The sequence below is a fragment of the Miniopterus natalensis genome, chromosome 2, assembly GCF_054644295.1.
Source record: "Miniopterus natalensis isolate mMinNat1 chromosome 2, mMinNat1.hap1, whole genome shotgun sequence".
In the NCBI taxonomy this organism is placed as follows: Eukaryota; Metazoa; Chordata; class Mammalia; order Chiroptera; family Miniopteridae; genus Miniopterus; species Miniopterus natalensis.
Window position 1 is genome coordinate 89,762,343 of NC_142082.1, and position 16,620 is coordinate 89,778,962.

Consider the following 16,620-nt stretch of genomic DNA (forward strand, 5'->3'; position numbering starts at 1 on the left):
CTAGGGTTAGAGATCCGGTTAGGGTTACGATTGGACCTAGGGTTAGGGTTATGTTGAGGGCTAGGGGTAGAGATCCGGTTAGGGTTACGATTGGACCTAGGGTTAGGGTTATCTTGAGGACTAGGGTTAGAGGTCCGGTTAGAGTTACGATAGGACCTAGGGTTAGTGTTATGTTGAGCGCTAGGTTTAGAGAGACGGTTAGGGTACGATTGGACCTAGGGTTAGGGTTATGTTTAGGGCTAGGGTTAGAGGTCCGGTTAGGGTTACGATTGGACCTAGGTTTAGGGTTATGTTGAGGGCTAGGGTTAGAGATCCGGTTAGGGTTACGAATGGACCTAGGGTTAGGGTTATGTTGAGGGCTAGGGTTAGAGGTCCGGTTAGGGTTACGATTGGACCTAGAGTTAGGGTTATGTTGAGGGCTAGGGTTAGAGATCCGGTTAGGGATACGATTGGTCCTAGGGTTAGGGTTATGTTGAGGGCTAGGGTTAGAGGTCCGGTTAGGGTTACGATTGGACCTAGGGTTAGGGTTATGTTGAGGACTAGGGTTAGAGGTCCGGTTAGGGTTACGATTGGACCTAGGGTTATGGTTATGTTGAGGGCTAGGTTAGAGATCCAGTTAGGGTTACGATAGGACCTAGGGTTAGTGTTATGTTGAGCGCTAGGTTTAGAGAGACGGTTAGGGTACGATTGGACCTAGGGTTAGGGTTATGTTTAGGGCTGGGTTAGAGGTCCGGTTAGGGTTACGATTGGACCTAGTTTTAGGGTTATGTTGAGGGCTAGGGTTAGAGATCCGGTTAGGGTTACAATTGGACCTAGGGTTAGGGTTATGTTGAGGGCTAGGGTTAGAGGTCCGGTTAGGGTTACGATTGGACCTAGAGTTAGGGTTATGTTGAGGGCTAGGGTTAGAGATCCGGTTAGGGTTACGATTGGACCTAGGGTTAGGGTTATGTTGAGGGCTAGGGTTAGAGATCCGGTTAGGGTTACGATTGGACCTAGGGTTAGGGTTATGTTGAGGGCTAGGGTTAGAGGTCCGGTTAGGGTTACGATTGGACCTAGGGTTAGGGTTATGTTGAGGACTAGGGTTAGAGGTCCGGTTAGGGTTACGATTGGACCTAGGGTTAGGGTTATGTTGAGGGCTAGGGTTAGAGATCCAGTTAGGGTTACGATTGGACCTAGGGTTAGGGTTATGTTGAGGGCTAGGTTTAGAGAGACGGTTAGGGTTACGATTGGACCTAGAGTTAAGTTTATGTTGAGGGCTAGGTTTACAGAGACGGTTAGGGTACGATTGGACCTAGGGTTAGGGTTATGTTGAGGGCTAGGGTTAGAGATCCGGTTAAGGTTACGATTGGACCTAGGGTTAGGGTTATGTTGAGGGCTAGGGTTAGAGATCCGGTTAGGGTTACGGTTGGACCTAGGGTTAGGGTTCTGTTGAGGGCTAGGTTTAGAGAGAAGGTTAGGGTACGATTGGACCTAGGGTTAGGGTTATGTTGTGGGCTAGGGTTAGAGATCCGGTTAGGGTTACGATTGGACCTAGGGTTAGGGTTATGTTGAGGGCTAGGGGTAGAGATCCGGTTAGGGTTACGATTGGACCTAGGGTTAGGGTTATCTTGAGGACTAGGGTTAGAGGTCCGGTTAGAGTTACGATAGGACCTAGGGTTAGTGTTATGTTGAGCGCTAGGTTTAGAGAGACGGTTAGGGTACGATTGGACCTAGGGTTAGGGTTATGTTTAGGGCTAGGGTTAGAGGTCCGGTTAGGGTTACGATTGGACCTAGGTTTAGGGTTATGTTGAGGGCTAGGGTTAGAGATCCGGTTAGGGTTACGAATGGACCTAGGGTTAGGGTTATGTTGAGGGCTAGGGTTAGAGGTCCGGTTAGGGTTACGATTGGACCTAGAGTTAGGGTTATGTTGAGGGCTAGGGTTAGAGATCCGGTTAGGGATACGATTGGTCCTAGGGTTAGGGTTATGTTGAGGGCTAGGGTTAGAGGTCCGGTTAGGGTTACGATTGGACCTAGGGTTAGGGTTATGTTGAGGACTAGGGTTAGAGGTCCGGTTAGGGTTACGATTGGACCTAGGGTTATGGTTATGTTGAGGGCTAGGTTAGAGATCCAGTTAGGGTTACGATTGGACCTAGGGTTAGGGTTATGTTGAGGGCTATGTTTAGAGATCCGGTTAGGGTTACGATTGGACCTAGGGTTAGGTTTATGTTGAGGGCTAGGGTTAGAGATCCGGTTAGGGTTACGATTGGACCTAGGGTTAAGGTTATGTTGAGGGCTAGGGTTAGAGATCCTGTTAGGCTTACGATTGGATCTAGGGTTAGGCGTATGTTGAGGGCTAGGGTTAGAGATCCGGTTAGGGTTAAGATTGGACCTAGTGTTCGGGTTATGTTGAGGGCTGGGGTTAGAGATCCGGTTAGTGTTACAATTGGACCTAGGCTTAGGGTTATGTTGAGGGCTAGGGTTAGAGATCCGGTTAGGGTTACGATTGGACCTAGGGTTAGGGTTATGTTGAGGGCTAGGGTTAGAGATCCGGTTAGGGTTACGATTGGACCTAGGGTTAGGGTTATGTTGAGGGATAGGGTTAGAGGTCCTGCTAGGGTTACGAATGGACCTAGGGTTAGGGTCATGTTGAGGACTAGGGTTAGAGGTCCGGTTAGGGTTACGATTGGACCTAGGGTTAGGGTTATGTTGAGGGCTAGGGTTAGAGATCCAGTTAGGTTTACAATTGGACCTAGGGTTAGGTTTATGTTGAGGGCTAGGTTTAGAGAGACGGTTAGGGTTACGATTGGACCTAGGGTTAGGGTTATGTTGAGGGCTAGGTTTAGAGAGACGGTTAGGGTACGATTGGACCTAGGGTTAGGGTTATGTTGTGGGCTAGGGTTAGAGATCCGGTTAGGGTTAGGATTGGACCTAGGGTTAGGTTTATGTTGAGGGCTAGGATTAGAGAGACGGTTAGGGTACGATTGGACCTAGGGTTAGGGTTATCATGAGGGCTAGGGTTAGAAATCCGGTTAGGGTTACGATAGGACCTAGGGTTAGTGTTATGTTGAGCGCTAGGTTTAGAGAGACGGTTAGGGTACGATTGGACCTAGGGTTAGGGTCATGTTTAGGGCTGGGTTAGAGGTCCGGTTAGGGTTACGATTGGACCTAGGTTTAGGGTTATGTTGAGGGCTAGGGTTAGAGATCCGGTTAGGGTTACGAATGGACCTAGGGTTAGGGTTATGTTGAGGGCTAGGTTTAGAGGTCCGGTTAGGGTTACGATTGGACCTAGAGTTAGGGTTATGTTGAGGGCTAGGGTTAGAGATCCGGTTAGGGTTACGATTGGACCTAGGGTTAGGGTTATGTTGAGGGCTAGGGTTAGAGATCCGGTTAGGGTTACGATTGGACCTAGGGTTAGGGTTATGTTGAGGGCTAGGGTTAGAGGTCCGGTTAGGGTTACGATTGGACCTAGGGTTAGGGTTATGTTGAGGACTAGGGTTAGAGGTCCGGTTAGGGTTACGATTGGACCTAGGGTTAGGGTTATGTTGAGGGCTAGGGTTAGAGATCCAGTTAGGGTTACGATTGGACCTAGGGTTAGGGTTATGTTGAGGGCTAGGTTTAGAGAGACGGTTAGGGTTACGATTGGACCTAGAGTTAAGTTTATGTTGAGGGCTAGGTTTACAGAGACGGTTAGGGTACGATTGGACCTAGGGTTAGGGTTATGTTGAGGGCTAGGGTTAGAGATCCGGTTAAGGTTACGATTGGACCTAGGGTTAGGGTTATGTTGAGGGCTAGGGTTAGAGATCCGGTTAGGGTTACGGTTGGACCTAGGGTTAGGGTTCTGTTGAGGGCTAGGTTTAGAGAGAAGGTTAGGGTACGATTGGACCTAGGGTTAGGGTTATGTTGTGGGCTAGGGTTAGAGATCCGGTTAGGGTTACGATTGGACCTAGGGTTAGGTTTATGTTGAGGGCTAGGGGTAGAGATCCGGTTAGGGTTACGATTGGACCTAGGGTTAGGGTTATCTTGAGGACTAGGGTTAGAGGTCCGGTTAGAGTTACGATAGGACCTAGGGTTAGTGTTATGTTGAGCGCTAGGTTTAGAGAGACGGTTAGGGTACGATTGGACCTAGGGTTAGGGTTATGTTTAGGGCTAGGGTTAGAGGTCCGGTTAGGGTTACGATTGGACCTAGGTTTAGGGTTATGTTGAGGGCTAGGGTTAGAGATCCGGTTAGGGTTACGAATGGACCTAGGGTTAGGGTTATGTTGAGGGCTAGGGTTAGAGGTCCGGTTAGGGTTACGATTGGACCTAGAGTTAGGGTTATGTTGAGGGCTAGGGTTAGAGATCCGGTTAGGGATACGATTGGTCCTAGGGTTAGGGTTATGTTGAGGGATAGGGTTAGAGGTCCGGTTAGGGTTACGATTGGACCTAGGGTTAGGGTTATGTTGAGGACTAGGGTTAGAGGTCCGGTTAGGGTTACGATTGGACCTAGGGTTAGGGTTATGTTGAGGGCTAGGGTTAGAGATCCAGTTAGGGTTACGATTGGACCTAGGGTTAGGGTTATGTTGAGGGCTATGTTTAGAGATCCGGTTAGGGTTACGATTGGACCTAGGGTTAGGTTTATGTTGAGGGCTAGGGTTAGAGATCCGGTTAGGGTTACGATTGGACCTAGGGTTAAGGTTATGTTGAGGGCTAGGGTTAGAGATCCTGTTAGGCTTACGATTGGATCTAGGGTTAGGCGTATGTTGAGGGCTAGGGTTAGAGATCCGGTTAGGGTTACGATTGGACCTAGTGTTCGGGTTATGTTGAGGGCTGGGGTTAGAGATCCGGTTAGTGTTACAATTGGACCTAGGCTTAGGGTTATGTTGAGGGCTAGGGTTAGAGATCCGGTTAGGGTTACGATTGGACCTAGGGTTAGGTTTATGTTGAGGGCTAGGGTTAGAGATCCGGTTAGGGTTATGATTGGACCTAGGGTTAGGGTTATGTTGAGGGATAGGGTTAGAGGTCCTGCTAGGGTTACGAATGGACCTAGGGTTAGGGTCATGTTGAGGACTAGGGTTAGAGGTCCGGTTAGGGTTACGATTGGACCTAGGGTTAGGGTTATGTTGAGGGCTAGGGTTAGAGATCTAGTTAGGTTTACGATTGGACCTAGGGTTAGGTTTATGTTGAGGGCTAGGTTTAGAGAGACGGTTAGGGTTACGATTGGACCTAGGGTTAGGGTTATGTTGAGGGCTAGGTTTAGAGAGACGGTTAGGGTACGATTGGACCTAGGGTTAGGGTTATGTTGTGGGCTAGGGTTAAAGATCCGGTTAGGGTTAGGATTGGACCTAGGGTTAGCTTTATGTTGAGGGCTAGGATTAGAGAGACGGTTAGGGTACGATTGGACCTAGGGTTAGGTATGTTGAGGGCTAGGGTTAGAGATCCGGTTAGGGTTACGATTGGACCTAGGGTTAGGGTTATGTTGAGGGCTAGGGTTAGAGATCCGGTTAGGGTTACGATTGAATCTAGTGTTCGGGTTATGTTGAGGTCTAGGGTTAGAGATCCGGTTAGGGTTACGATTGGAGCTAGGGATAGGGTTATGTAGAATGCTAGGGTTAGAGATCCGGTTAGGGTTACGATTGGACCTAGGGTTAGGGTTATGTTGAGGGCTAGGTTTAGAGAGACGGTTAGGGTTACGATTGGACCTAGGGTTAGGATTATGTTGAGGGCTAGGGCTAGAGATCCGGTTAGAGTTACGATTGGACCTAGGGTTAGCGTTATGTTGAGAGCTAGGGTTATAGATCCTGTTAGGGTTACGATTGGACCTAGGGTTAGGGTTATGTTGAGGGCTAGGGTTAGACATCCGATTAGGGTTACGATTGGACCTAGGGTTCTGTTTATCTTGAGGGCAAGGGTTAGAGATCCGGTTAGGGTTACGATTGGACCTAGGGTTAGGGTTATGTTGAGGGCTAGGGTTAGAGATCCAGTTAGGGTTACGATTGGACCAAGGGTTAGGGTTATGTTGAGGACTAGGGTTAGAGATCCGGTTAGGGTTACGATTGGAGCTAGGGTTCGGGTTATGTTGAGGGCTAGGGTTAGAGATCCGGTCAGGGTTGCGATTGGACCTAGGGTTAGGGTTATGTTGATGGATAGTGTTAGAGGTCCGGTTAGGGTTACGATTGGACCTAGTGTTAGGGTTATGTTGAGGGCTAGGTTTAGAGAGACGGTTAGGGTTACAATTGGACCTAGGGTTAGGATTATGTTGAGGGCTAGGTTTAGAGAGACGGTTAGGGTACGATTGGACTTAGGGTTAGGGTTATGTTGAGGGCTAGGGTTAGAGATCCGGTTAGGGTTACGATTGGACCTAGGGTTAGGGTTATGTTGAGGGCTGGGGTTAGAGATCCGGTTAGGGTTACGATTGGACCTAGGGTTAGGGTTATGTTGAGGGATAGGGTTAGAGGTCCGGTTAGGGTTACGATTGGACCTAGGGTTAGGGTTATGTTGAGGGATAGGGTTAGAGGTCCGGTTAGGGTTAGGATTGGACCTAGGGTTAGGGTTATGTTGAGGACTAGGGTTAGAGGTCCGGTTAGGGTTACGATTGGACCTAGGGTTAGGGTTATGTTGAGGGCTAGGGTTAGAGATCCGTTTAGGGTTACGATTGGACCTAGCGTTAGGGTTAGGTTTAGGGCTAGGGCTAGAGATCCGGTTAGGGTTACGATTGAATCTAGTGTTCGGGTTATGTTGAGGTCTAGGGTTAGAGATCCGGTTAGGGTTACGATTGGACCTAGGGTTCGGTTTATCTTGAGGGCAAGGTTTAGAGATCCGGTTAGGGTTACGATTGGACCTCGGGTTAGGGGTATGTTGAGGGCTAGGGTTAGAGATCCGGTTAGGGTTACGATTGGAGCTAGGGTTTGGGTTATGTTGAGGGCTAGGTTTAGAGATCCGGTTAGGGTTACGATTGGACCAAGGGATAGGGTTATGTAGAATGCTAGGGTTAGAGATACGGTTAGGGTTACGATTGGACCTAGGGTTAGGGTTATGTTGAGGGCTAGGGTTCTATATCCGGTTAGGGTTACGATTGGACCTAGGGTTAGGATTATGTTGAGGGCTAGGGCTAGAGATCCGGTTAGAGTTACGATTGGACCTAGGGTTAGGGTTATGTTGAGAGCTAGGGTTATAGATCCTGTTAGGGTTACGATTGGACCTAGGGTTAGGGTTATGTTGAGAGCTAGGGTTAGACATCCGGTTAGGGTTACTATTGGACCTAGGGTTCTGTTTATCTTGAGGGCAAGGGTTAGAGATCCGGTTAGGGTTACGATTGGACCTAGGGTTAGGGTTATGTTGAGGACTAGGGTTAGAGGTCCGGTTAGGGTTACGATTGGACCTAGGGTTAGGGTTATGTTGAGGGCTAGGGTTAGAGATCCAGTTAGGGTTACAATTGGACCTAGGGTTAGGGTTATGTTGAGGGCTATGTTTAGAGATCCGGTTAGGGTTACGATTGGACCTAGGGTTAGGTTTATGTTGAGGGCTAGGGTTAGAGATCCAGTTAGGGTTATGATTGGACCTAGGGTTAAGGTTATGTTGAGGGCTAGGGTTAGAGATCCTGTTAGGGTTACGATTGGATCTAGGGTTAGGCGTATGTTGAGGGCTAGGGTTAGAGATCCGGTTAGGGTTACGATTGGACCTAGGGTTAGGGTTATGTTGAGGGCTAGGGTTAGAGATCCGGTTAGGGTTACGATTGGACCTAGGGTTAGGGTCATGTTGAGGGCTGGGGTTAGAGATCCGGTTAGTGTTACAATTGGACCTAGGGTTAGGGTTATGTTGAGAGATAGGGTTAGAGGTCCGGTTAGGGTTACGATTGGACCTAGGGTTAGGGTTATGTTGAGGACTAGGGTTAGAGGTCCGGTTAGGGTTACGATTGGACCTAGGGTTAGGGTTATGTTGAGGGCTAGGGTTAGAGATCCAGTTAGGGTTACAATTGGACCTAGGGTTAGGGTTATGTTGAGGGCTATGTTTAGAGATCCGGTTAGGGTTACGATTGGACCTAGGGTTAGGTTTATGTTGAGGGCTAGGGTTGGAGATCCAGTTAGGGTTATGATTGGACCTAGGGTTAAGGTTATGTTGAGGGCTAGGGTTAGAGATCCTGTTAGGGTTACGATTGGATCTAGGGTTAGGGTTATGTTGAGGGCTAGGGTTAGAGATCCGGTTAGGGTTACGATTGAATCTAGTGTTCGGGTTATGTTGAGGTCTAGGGTTAGAGATCCGGTTAGGGTTACGATTGGAGCTAGGGATAGGGTTATGTAGAATGCTAGGGTTAGAGATCCGGTTAGGGTTACGATTGGACCTAGGGTTAGGGTTATGTTGAGGGCTAGGTTTAGAGAGACGGTTAGGGTTACGATTGGACCTAGGGTTAGGATTATGTTGAGGGCTAGGGCTAGAGATCCGGTTAGAGTTACGATTGGACCTAGGGTTAGCGTTATGTTGAGAGCTAGGGTTATAGATCCTGTTAGGGTTACGATTGGACCTAGGGTTAGGGTTATGTTGAGGGCTAGGGTTAGACATCCGGTTAGGGTTACGATTGGACCTAGGGTTCTGTTTATCTTGAGGGCAAGGGTTAGAGATCCGGTTAGGGTTACGATTGGACCTAGGGTTAGGGTTATGTTGAGGGCTAGGGTTAGAGATCCAGTTAGGGTTACGATTGGACCAAGGGTTAGGGTTATGTTGAGGACTAGGGTTAGAGATCCGGTTAGGGTTACGATTGGAGCTAGGGTTCGGGTTATGTTGAGGGCTAGGGTTAGAGATCCGGTCAGGGTTGCGATTGGACCTAGGGTTAGGGTTATGTTGATGGATAGTGTTAGAGGTCCGGTTAGGGTTACGATTGGACCTAGTGTTAGGGTTATGTTGAGGGCTAGGTTTAGAGAGACGGTTAGGGTTACAATTGGACCTAGGGTTAGGATTATGTTGAGGGCTAGGTTTAGAGAGACGGTTAGGGTACGATTGGACTTAGGGTTAGGGTTATGTTGAGGGCTAGGGTTAGAGATCCGGTTAGGGTTACGATTGGACCTAGGGTTAGGGTTATGTTGAGGGCTGGGGTTAGAGATCCGGTTAGGGTTACGATTGGACCTAGGGTTAGGGTTATGTTGAGGGATAGGGTTAGAGGTCCGGTTAGGGTTACGATTGGACCTAGGGTTAGGGTTATGTTGAGGGATAGGGTTAGAGGTCCGGTTAGGGTTAGGATTGGACCTAGGGTTAGGGTTATGTTGAGGACTAGGGTTAGAGGTCCGGTTAGGGTTACGATTGGACCTAGGGTTAGGGTTATGTTGAGGGCTAGGGTTAGAGATCCGTTTAGGGTTACGATTGGACCTAGCGTTAGGGTTAGGTTTAGGGCTAGGGCTAGAGATCCGGTTAGGGTTACGATTGAATCTAGTGTTCGGGTTATGTTGAGGTCTAGGGTTAGAGATCCGGTTAGGGTTACGATTGGACCTAGGGTTCGGTTTATCTTGAGGGCAAGGTTTAGAGATCCGGTTAGGGTTACGATTGGACCTAGGGTTAGGGGTATGTTGAGGGCTAGGGTTAGAGATCCGGTTAGGGTTACGATTGGAGCTAGGGTTTGGGTTATGTTGAGGGCTAGGTTTAGAGATCCGGTTAGGGTTACGATTGGACCAAGGGATAGGGTTATGTAGAATGCTAGGGTTAGAGATACGGTTAGGGTTACGATTGGACCTAGGGTTAGGGTTATGTTGAGGGCTAGGGTTCTATATCCGGTTAGGGTTACGATTGGACCTAGGGTTAGGATTATGTTGAGGGCTAGGGCTAGAGATCCGGTTAGAGTTACGATTGGACCTAGGGTTAGGGTTATGTTGAGAGCTAGGGTTATAGATCCTGTTAGGGTTACGATTGGACCTAGGGTTAGGGTTATGTTGAGAGCTAGGGTTAGACATCCGGTTAGGGTTACTATTGGACCTAGGGTTCTGTTTATCTTGAGGGCAAGGGTTAGAGATCCGGTTAGGGTTACGATTGGACCTAGGGTTAGGGTTATGTGGAGGGCTAGGGTTAGTGATCCAGTTAGGGTTACGATTAGACCTAGGGTTAGGGTTATGTTGAGGGCTAGGTTTAGAGAGACGGTTAGGGTTACGATTGGACCTAGGGTTAGGGTTATGTTGAGGGCTAGGTTTAGAGAGACGGTTAGGGTACGATTGGACCTAGGGTTAGGGTTATGTTGTGGGCTAGGGTTAGAGATCCGGTTAGGGTTACGATTGGACCTAGGGTTAGGTTTATGTTGAGGGCTAGGGTTAGAGAGACTGTTAGGGTACGATTGGACCTAGGGTTAGGGTTATCTTGAGGGCTAGGTTTAGAGATCCGGTTAGGGTTACGATTGGACCTAGGGTTAGGGTTATTTTGAGGGCTGGGGTTACAGATCCGGTTAGGGTTACAATTGGACCTAGGGTTTGGGTTATGTTGAGGGCTAGGGTTAGAGATCCGGTTAGGGTTACGATTGGACCTAGGGTTAGGGTTATGTTGAGGGCTGGGGTTAGAGATCCGGTTAGGGTTACAATTGGACCTAGGGTTAGGGTTATGTTGAGGGCTAGGGTTAGAGATCCGGTTAGGGTTACGAATGGACCTAGTGTTAGGGTTATGTTGAGGGCTGGGGTTAGAGATCCGGTTAGGGTTACACTTGGACCTAGGGTTAGGGTTATGTTGAGGGCTGGGGTTAGAGATCCGGTTAGTGTTACAATTGGACCTAGGGTTAGGGTTATGTTGAGGGCTAGGGTTAGAGATCCGGTTAGGGTTACGATTGGATCTAGGGTTAGGGTTATGTTGTGGGCTAGGGTTAGAGATCCGGTTAGGGTTACAATTGAACCTAGGGTTAGGGTTATGTTGACGGCTGGGTTTAGAGATCCCGTTAGGGTTACAATTTGACCTAGGGTTAGGGTTATGTTGAGGGCTAGGGTTAGAGATCCGGTTAGGGTTACGATTGGACCTAGGGTTAGGTATGTTGAGGGCTAGGGTTAGAGATCCGGTTAGGGTTACGATTGGACCTAGGGTTAGGGTTATGTTGAGGGCTAGGGTTAGAGATCCGGTTAGGGTTACGATTGGACCTAGGGTTAGGGTTATGTTGAGAGATAGGGTTAGAGGTCCGGTTAGGGTTACGATTGGACCTAGGGTTAGGGTTATGTTGAGGACTAGGGTTAGAGGTCCGGTTAGGGTTACGATTGGACCTAGGGTTAGGGTTATGTTGAGGGCTAGGGTTAGAGATCCGGTTAGGGTTACAATTGGACCTAGGGTTAGGGTTATGTTGAGGGCTATGTTTAGAGATCCGGTTAGGGTTACGATTGGACCTAGGGTTAGGTTTATGTTGAGGGCTAGGGTTAGAGATCCAGTTAGGGTTATGATTGGACCTAGGGTTAAGGTTATGTTGAGGGCTAGGGTTAGAGATCCTGTTAGGGTTACGATTGGATCTAGGGTTAGGCGTATGTTGAGGGCTAAGGTTAGAGATCCGGTTAGGGTTACGATTGGACCTAGGGTTAGGGTTATGTTGAGGGCTAGGGTTAGAGATCCGGTTAGGGTTACGATTGGACCTAGGGTTAGGGTTATGTTGAGGGCTGGGGTTAGAGATCCGGTTAGTGTTACAATTGGACCTAGGGTTAGGGTTATGTTGAGGGCTAGGGTTAGAGATCCGGTTAGGGTTACGATTGGATCTAGGGTTAGGTTTATGTTGAGGGCTAGGGTTAGAGATCCGGTTAGGGTTACGATTGGACCTAGGGTTAGGATTATGTTGAGGGCTAGGGTTAGAGATCCGGTTAGGGTACGATTGGACCTAGGGTTAGAGTTATATTTAGGGATAGGGTTAGAGGTCCGGTTAGGGTTACGAATGGACCTAGGGTTAGGGCTATGTTGAGGACTAGGGTTAGAGGTCCGGTTAGGGTTACGATTGGACCTAGGGTTAGGGTTATGTTGAGGGCTAGGGTTAGAGATCCAGTTAGGGTTACGATTGGACCTAGGGTTAGGGTTATGTTGAGGGCTAGGTTTAGAGAGACGGTTAGGGTTACGATTGGACCTAGGGTTAGGGTTATGTTGACGGCTAGGTTTAGAGAGACGGTTAGGGTAAGATTGGACCTAGGGTTAGGGTTATGTTGTGGGCTAGGGTTAGAGATCCGGTTAGGGTTACGATTGGACCTAGGGTTAGGTTTATGTTGAGGGCTAGGGTTAGAGAGACGGTTAGGGTACGATTGGACCTAGGGTTAGGGTTATCTTGAGGGCTAGGGTTAGAGATCCGGTTAGGGTTACAATTGGACCTAGGGTTTGGGTTATGTTGAGGGCTAGGGTTAGAGGTCCGGTTAGGGTTACGATTGGACCTAGTGTTAGGATTATGTTGAGGGCTAGGTTTAGAGAGACGGTTAGGGTTACAATTGGACCTAGGGTTAGGATTATGTTGAGGGCTAGGTTTAGAGATCCGGTTAGGGTTACGATTGGACCTAGGGTTAGGGTTATGTTGAGGGCTAGGGTTAGAGATCCGGTTAGGGTTACGATTGGACCTAGGGTTAGGGTTATGTTGAGGGCTAGGGTTAGAGGTCCGGTTAGGGTTACGATTGGACCTAGCGTTAGGGTTATGTTTAGGGCTAGGGCTAGAGATCCGGTTAGGGTTACGATTGAATCTAGTGTTCGGGTTATGTTGAGGTCTAGGGTTAGAGATCCGGTTAGGGTTACGATTGGACCAAGGGATAGGGTTATGTAGAATGCTAGGGTTAGAGATCCAGTTAGGGTTACGATTGGACCTAGGGTTAGGGTTATTTTGAGAGATAGGGTTAGAGGTCCGGTTAGGGTTACGATTGGACCTAGGGTTAGGGTTATGTTGAGGACTAGGGTTAGAGGTCCGGTTAGGGTTACGATTGGACCTAGGGTTAGGGTTATGTTGAGGGCTAGGGTTAGAGATCCGGTTAGGGTTACAATTGGACCTAGGGTTAGGGTTATGTTGAGGGCTATGTTTAGAGATCTGGTTAGGGTTACGATTGGACCTAGGGTTAGGTTTATGTTGAGGGCTAGGGTTAGAGATCCAGTTAGGGTTATGATTGGACCTAGGGTTAAGGTTATGTTGAGGGCTAGGGTTAGAGATCCTGTTAGGGTTACGATTGGATCTAGGGTTAGGCGTATGTTGAGGGCTAGGGTTAGAGATCCGGTTAGGGTTACGATTGGACCTTGGGTTAGGGTTATGTTGAGGGCTAGGGTTAGAGATCCGGTTAGGGTTACGATTGGACCTAGGGTTAGGGTTATGTTGAGAGATAGGGTTAGAGATCCGGTTAGGGTTACGATTGGACCTAGGGTTAGGGTTATGTTGAGAGATAGGGTTAGAGATCCGGTTAGGGTTACGATTGGACCTAGCGTTAGGGTTATGTTTAGGGCTAGGGCTAGAGATCCGGTTAGGGTTACGATTGAATCTAGTGTTCGGGTTATGTTGAGGTCTAGGGTTAGAGATCCGGTTAGGGTTACGATTGGACCTAGGGTTCGGTTTATCTTGAGGGCAAGGTTTAGAGATCCGGTTAGGGTTACAATTGGACCTAGGGTTAGGGGTATGTTGAGGGCTAGGGTTAGAGATCCGGTTAGGGTTACGATTGGAGCTAGGGTTTGGGTTATGTTGAGGGCTAGGTTTAGAGATCCGGTTAGGGTTACGATTGGACCAAGGGATAGGGTTATGTAGAATGCTAGGGTTAGAGATACGGTTAGGGTTACGATTGGACCTAGGGTTAGGGTTATGTTGAGGGCTAGGGTTCTATATCCGGTTAGGGTTACGATTGGACCTAGGGTTAGGATTATGTTGAGAGATAGGGTTAGAGATCCGGTTAGGGTTACGATTGGACCTAGGGTTAGGATTATGTTGAGTTCTAGGGTTAGAGATCCGGTTAGGGTTACGATTGGCCCTAGGGTTAGGGTTATGTTGAGGGCTAGGTTTAGAGAGACGGTTAGGGTTACGATTGGACCTAGGGTTAGGGTTATGTTGAGGGCTAGGTTTAGAGAGACGGTTAGGGTACGATTGGACCTAGGGTTAGGGTTATGTTGTGGGCTAGGGTTAGAGATCCGGTTAGGGTTACGATTGGACCTAGGGTTAGGTTTATGTTGAGGGCTAGGTTTAGAGAGACGGTTAGGGTACGATTGGACCTAGGGTTAGGGTTATCTTGAGGGCTAGGGTTAGAGATCCGGTTAGGTTTACAATTGGACCTAGGGTTTGGGTTATGTTGAGGGCTAGGGTTAGAGGTCCGGTTAGGGTTACGATTGGACCTAGTGTTAGGGTTATGTTGAGGGCTAGGTTTAGAGAGACGGTTAGGGTTACAATTGGACCTAGGGTTAGGATTATGTTGAGGGCTAGGTTTAGAGATCCGGTTAGGGTTACGATTGGACCTAGGGTTAGGGTTATGTTGAGGGCTAGGGTTAGAGATCCGGTTAGGGTTACGATTGGACCTAGGGTTAGGGTTATGTTGAGGGCTAGGGTTAGAGGTCCGGTTAGGGTTACGATTGGACCTAGGGTTAGGGTTATGTTGAGGACTAGGGTTAGAGGTCCGGTTAGGGTTACGATTGGACCTAGGGTTAGGGTTATGTTGAGGGCTAGGGTTAGAGATCCAGTTAGGGTTACTATTGGACCTAGGGTTAGGGTTATGTTGAGGGCTAGGTTTAGAGAGACGGTTAGGGTTACGATTGGACCTAGAGTTAAGTTTATGTTGAGGGCTAGGTTTACAGAGACGGTTAGGGTACGATTGGACCTAGGGTTAGGGTTATGTTGAGGGCTAGGGTTAGAGATCCGGTTAGGGTTACAATTGGACCTAGGGTTAGGGTTATGTTGAGGGCTGGGGTTAGAGATCCGGTTAGTGTTACAATTGGACCTAGGGTTAGGGTTATGTTGAGGGCTAGGGTTAGAGATCCGGTTAGGGTTACGATTGGATCTAGGGTTAGGTTTGTGTTGAGGGCTAGGGTTAGAGATCCGGTTAGGGTTACGATTGGACCTAGGGTTAGGGTTATGTTGAGGGCTAGGTTTAGAGAGACGGTTAGGGTACGATTGGACCTAGGGTTAGGGTTATGTTGTGGGCTAGGGTTAGAGATCCGGTTAGGGTTACGATTGAACCTAGGGTTAGGGTTATGTTGACGGCTGGGTTTAGAGATCCCGTTAGGGTTACAATTGGACCTAGGGTTAGGGATATGTTGAGGGCTAGGGTTAGAGATCCGGTTAGGGTTACGATTGGACCTAGGGTTAGGTATGTTGATGGCTAGGGTTAGAGATCCGGTTAGGGTTACGATTGGACCTAGGGTTAGGGTTATGTTGAGGGCTAGGGTTAGAGATCCGGTTAGGGTTACGATTGGACCTAGGGTTAGGGTTATGTTGAGAGATAGGGTTAGAGGTCCGGTTAGGGTTACGATTGGACCTAGGGTTAGGGTTATGTTGAGGACTAGGGTTAGAGGTCCGGTTAGGGTTACGATTGGACCTAGGGTTAGGGTTATGTTGAGGGCTAGGGTTAGAGATCCAGTTAGGGTTACAATTGGAACTAGGGTTAGGGTTATGTTGAGGGCTATGTTTAGAGATCCGGTTAGGGTTACGATTGGACCTAGGGTTAGGTTTATGTTGAGGGCTAGGGTTAGAGATCCAGATAGGGTTATGATTGGACCTAGGGTTAAGGTTATGTTGAGGGCTAGGGTTAGAGATCCTGTTAGGGTTACGATTGGATCTAGGGTTAGGCATATGTTGAGGGCTAGGGTTAGAGATCCGGTTAGGGTTACGATTGGACCTAGGGTTAGGGTTATGTTGAGGGCTAGGGTTAGAGATCCGGTTAGGGTTACGATTGGACCTAGGGTTAGGGTTATGTTGAGGGCTGGGGTTAGAGATCCGGTTAGTGTTACAATTGGACCTAGGGTTAGGGTTATGTTGAGGGCTAGGGTTAGAGATCCGGTTAGGGTTACGATTGGATCTAGGGTTAGGTTTATGTTGAGGGCTAGGGTTAGAGATCCGGTTAGGGTTACGATTGGACCTAGGGTTAGGATTATGTTGAGTTCTAGGGTTAGAGATCCGGTTAGGGTTACGATTGGCCCTAGGGTTAGGGTTATGTTGAGGGCTAGGTTTAGAGAGACGGTTAGGGTTACGATTGGACCTAGGGTTAGGGTTATGTTGAGGGCTAGGTTTAGAGAGACGGTTAGGGTACGATTGGACCTAGGGTTAGGGTTATGTTGTGGGCTAGGGTTAGAGATCCGGTTAGGGTTACGATTGGACCTAGGGTTAGGTTTATGTTGAGGGCTAGGTTTAGAGAGACGGTTAGGGTACGATTGGACCTAGGGTTAGGGTTATCTTGAGGGCTAGGGTTAGAGATCCGGTTAGGTTTACAATTGGACCTAGGGTTTGGGTTATGTTGAGGGCTAGGGTTAGAGGTCCGGTTAGGGTTACGATTGGACCTAGTGTTAGGGTTATGTTGAGGGCTAGGTTTAGAGAGACGGTTAGGGTTACAATTGGACCTAGGGTTAGGATTATGTTGAGGGCTAGGTTTAGAGATCCGGTTAGGGTTACGATTGGACCTAGGGTTAGGGTTATGTTGAGGGCTAGGGTTAGAGATCCGGTTAGGGTTACGATTGGACCTAGGGTTAGGGTTATGTTGAGGGCTAGGGTTAGAGGTCCGGTTAGGGTTACGATTGGAC